Here is a 5316-nt window from a genome sequence, read left to right on the forward strand (position 1 = left end):
GGTAATCATGGCGGTTGGTCCAAAATAAAGATAGCAAAAGAAAAACGGCTATACTGAAGAGTCGCAGCACGCATAAATGACATGTATTCCCACTAGACAACGGGTTTGGGCCTAACTACACATGTACTTACCGAGATATCTCACCTAAGGGACCTGAATGGTGGTTTGTGAATTTGGTAACCACAACACTACCCCCTCCCCTTTTTACAGACTCGTCCCGAGTCGTCAAATTTTCGTGTGCCATCATGTGTAGTTTTCCCCTAGTACATTTTACCTACGGATCCCTGAGTGCGACATTCATGGTATTCGTGTCCCCAAAATAAATAACCTGAGGGCTGCGTAACTACCTAAACAAACTCACTCACACGGACGACTTAAATAAAATTGCCGGCGCTAGACAGACATGCCGGGGGCGCACTCATATTTACAGTACATCTTAACCTTAACTTACAAATTTTACACTAAACCATGGCCCAGGATCATTGAACTCTGCAAAAAGAAAGCAGTTAGCAGGGAGCCAGGCTGCCCGCATGCAGTCTCTGGCTCAAACAATGCAGGTGACAGGGAACGTGGCTGGCTGCTCACACGCAGTCCAAGGCCTTCCCTTTTGAACTGAACGCAGTGAACCACAACGGTGCATGGGCTGCACAAACGCAGTCTCCGTGCCAGCTCAAGTGGCACACACAATGAACACAACGAATGGATGGATGAACACAAACACGGTGCACGGGCCGCCACTGCAGGCCCGTGTTGTAGCTGCCAACAGGGCAGTTCTTGCAGCTTGCAAACTGTTGCCTTGATCCTGGCGCACATGGCAATGAACAGGGGGGGGCAAAGCAAAAATTGAACGGGGCTGGTGAACGTGGGCAGTGGGCATGGCATGGCAAAGGTGCAGGCAACACAGCCCGCAGAAGAAGGCCGCTGCAGGCAAACACAGCCGGCAGATGAACTGGCCGGCACAGGCCTTGAAGTACAACAACAGCTGCCGATGAAGTTGGCCGGCCTCCGCCTTGAAGCAAAACACGGCCAGCCGATGAAGTTGGCCAGCTCTTGCCGTTCAGTGGAGGTTGGTGGAGGGAGTGCGGTGGTGCTGGCCACTTGGAGGGCGGGCTCGGACCTACCTACCTGTCTCCCTCCCAACCTATCGCCTTTGCCTGTCACTGTACATACCCACTCCCTTAATTTGTCAAACCCCAATTTAGCCCCAACTTATTTTTTTGTTGTTTTTATTTTTACTCCCCCACTATAAATCGTCCCCTAACCTCCTTTATCGTCCTTGTTCGGCTAACCTATCCTGTCACCTAGCCGACTCCCAACCCCTACGTTCCCTTCCCGGAGGGGAATAAGGGAGAGCTCACGTCCTGTGTCGAGGCCCAACGAAGCCTCAGAATGGCCTCCCCAGAGTTCGGCGATCTATAACCAAAGTGGGTCCAGTGGCCCACAACGACAGCGAGGGGATGGATGGTGCGGAGGGGTACACTTCCTAATCTACCCTATCCATTTAACTGCTAAACTACCCCGGGGCTTTCAACAAGCGCCTCTCGCTTAAACTATTGGTTCTAACAACCCAGATTCCCGTCGCCTGTGTTGGTGTCCTCACAATTTCGGGCCTCGCCCCCCAATTTCCGCTCCGTGCCCTCACACGGTCTCCTGGCTGGGACACGTGGCTCCCTTTGGCAGGCACGACCCTCTGCCGAATCTCCCGCTATGGCACCCCCGGGCACTACACTGCCTCCGAGCCTACCAGCTCCCTAACACCGGGGAGTTCCCCCCATGGCACCTCCCCTGAAACGCACACGTGGCAGGCTGGCTTCCCAGGCCCCTTTCCGAGGGTCACCCTTGCCCACAACACTGCCCACGCGGCTAATGGCGCCCCGGGCCCCCGCACCAAGCAGGCGCACCCGTGCCCACTACGCTATCCCGGCCCCCCATGGGTCCTTGGCCTACCACGGCCGACTAGCCTGGTGCCCGGGGTACCCACTCAGCGATACTCACCTTTCGCAGCCACGCTCCCAAGCCCGTCAACAGGGCTCCTGCACCCCTCCAAACGGGTTTCGAGCCTACATTCACACCAACAACAAAACGACCTCCATTTTTCAATTTGACTAACCCCCTAACTCACTTTATACTGACCCCGGGGTCCCTTGGGCGGGAGTCACTCCTCCCCCCAATCACTCATCGCACCATGCATTCCCCATTCACTCCATACACACAGACCCGCTGGCCTCACTCACTCACCAAGCACATGCTTCCACTTCACTCACCAACTCTTCAACACACACACCACTGAACTCTGCCATCCTTCTATCTGCATCCCCTAACTAACTCGTGCTCCCACGTCGTCCCTTAAACTACAGCACGTTCCTTTTAACACTACGTAGCTAAGCTACGTCCCCACTACACATCCAAAGTCTGTCTCTGTCTCCTAACTCAAAAATTCATTTTATTTCCCAACCTAAATCTGGCTACAATCCCTCTAACTAATCCATTCCACGGACTCCATGAGGACTTACCCCTGCCCCATGGAGTCGGTCTAACTAAGCTAACCCTTCCCCCAACTAGTTTTCATCCTGTGCCCAGGGTTAAGGGGGTCTTTCACCCCTTGCCCAGGAATCCTGTACACCCGAAAGTGAGGCTTGCTGTTTTTTTTTGTTTTTTTTTTCTCTTTACATGCGCAGCACCTGCGCGGCAACTCAGAGCTCGCGCACTTTGCACCTGCCCGTGACGTCATGCAGCTGCACGTGTACCTCGTCCCTCCTTGGACGGTACCATCCGGCCGGGATACCCCTCCTGCCGGATTCCAACCACACGTGCAGCCATGACGTCACCGTGCGCATAAAAAAAAAAAACACAAGCCCCACGTCTTGAGGGGTTCCCCACGCGAACACATGTGCTTTGCCCGTTGGAGCTTAACACACACGATCGCTTGGAGAACCCGTCCGGTCCAAATCCATTTACCTGCCTAAACTTTGTCCGTCCGCGGGATCGGCAAATCCACCGCGTGCGTTTCCGGACCGGGACTTCACTCTCGCAAGCGAGCACGTGGTGGTCTCGTGCGTTGCACAGCACGGACCGCGTGCTCACTGCTGGGTGAACCCGGCACGGTCCCCGAAACAGCTACATCCGCTACTCGGCTTTCTTTCCTCTGTCGCCGTCCCGTCTCCATTCCACACACGCATGCCTGCGTGTTATGACGCACACACTCCACTCCATTATATTCACACCGGGAGACGCGGCTGCGTGCTCCCGCATGCCGACCGACATCTCCCTTACATACCGCGCTCTCACACACACGTCTCCCTTGCATTCGGCCGTTCATTCACGCGTGCCTCACTACTCACACAAACCATACTACTTACACACGCGGGGGCACTCACCCGCGGTGCCTCACTCACACGCGCGGGGGCACTCACCCGCGGTGCCTCATCCACACTCCGTGCCTCACTCACACACGCGGGGGCACTCACCCGCGGTGCCTCACTCATACTGGCCGTTTCACTCACACACACGGCCTCTTCCACACACGGTTCCTCATCCACACACGCGGGGGCACTCAACCGCGGTGCCTCATCCACACACCGTTCCTCTTTTATACACGGCGTGCTGGGAAGCACGTACTCTGGCTCCATCGCCACCACACCACTCACACACGGGGTCGCTTCCACACACGGGGACGCACTCACACCTTGCACCACACACACAGGGACAACCACACTGGGGATTCGTGTCCCCAAAAGGGTCTCCGGGGCCTCTATACCCCCCAAGCTCTCAGTGCACCTGTCCACAGCACTCCTCCCCTCGACCTCGCAAAGCACGACCGAACTCACCTGGTCGTGACTCGCCTCAAGGGGGCATACTCCCTCCCCTCGTTCCTGGAGGAGGCCATCCAGGTGCTCGCACTGGGTCCCCACACGCTCCGCGAGCTCACCCCCATTATCCTCCACTACCTCCGTGTGTGTGTGTGCGTCACTTACCCCGTCTTCATCGTGCAGTCTTCCCTCTATCGTTCCTATCTCCCGTGTCTCTGCCAACTCTTCACCCTTTACCTCTCTTGTCTCAACTATTATTTCCGTTGTCGTCATTTCGTGTCTCGTCTCACACGTTTTGGTCTCCCCATTTAATTTTTCCCTTTTGGTCACCGTCGATTCTTCTGCCACGACCCTCGCCCAACACGCCCCCCGAATTATATTTTTACCCGCCTCCACCGCGGGCCTGTCAGCCGCTGCACCCCCTTCCAGTTCGTTTGCTCCCACACGTGGAGTCGCCATTCCCAGCTCCCTGGTCACGGCCTTCATGCCCGCCTGCAGGCATCGGCCCATGTTCCGCGTCTCACCCCGCAGCTTTATCGTTTCTTCCTTCATTTGCTGTGTATTCGCATCCATCTTTTCGATCATTTGTTGTGTATTCGCATCCATCTTTTCGATCATTCCTTTCATTTCGTTTTTCATTTCATTTGTATTTGCATCCATCTTTTGTGTCATTGCCGCCAGCATGGCGCATAGCTGGGCCATGTCGGATGCACTCAGCTGAGCCGTTTCGGCAAGGGTTGGGGAAGGGTTTTGGTGGAGAGGGGGGGGGAGGTGTCATACACCGCGGCCGCTGCCGCACCCATTTCGGGCTCTGGGTTCAGTTGGGCGAGTCCGTGTTCCTGCACGGGCATTCCATCCTGGGCCATGGATCCTACACATTCTACATCCATTTCTAATACCCCCGGCTCCCGCTCGCCTTGAGACGCCATCTTGCTTCTCGTGAAGGGTTAATTTCGTTCGCTCGTAATTTGGAGGGAATCGGGGGTCGCTTCTCTCACCCCTGGACCGATTCCCGTGAATTTAGCCGGAGACAGGAGAGCCCGTTTTCCTGTTCTCCGATACCAGTGCCGCGAGGAGGGCGATGAATTTGTATCCCACTCCTGACACCAGTGTTGCGGATTCGCGCCCGCCGGCGTGCTGACGGCCACGTAACTCGAATCGCGGCACGTCGCCCACCGGACGGACAATCCAGTCGTGACCCTCTCGGACTAACGCCGGGAACCAGTCACGGGTGGACCTTTCGGTCTCACCGCGATCGAGCCAATCAGCCCCCGCGTGGGATAGGGTTGCTCGCCAAATTCGACCTACCTAAGTACCCACGCGGAGGGTAGACCGGGCGATCGCACCTCGCCGCAGGTCGACTTCGGACACGGGCCACTTAAGCGACCCGTTCCGTACTATCGGGATAACCGAGCGGTGTTATCGTCGACCTCGACGGTTCGATTAATTATCAGGCATATTCAGCCCACTACCAACCCTTTACGTGAAGCAAGATGAGGATTCAATG

Source organism: Eptatretus burgeri, chromosome 10 (assembly GCF_056783735.1).
Source record: "Eptatretus burgeri isolate ZD-2024b chromosome 10, Ebu_testis_v1, whole genome shotgun sequence".
NCBI classification, from domain to species: Eukaryota; Metazoa; Chordata; class Myxini; order Myxiniformes; family Myxinidae; genus Eptatretus; species Eptatretus burgeri.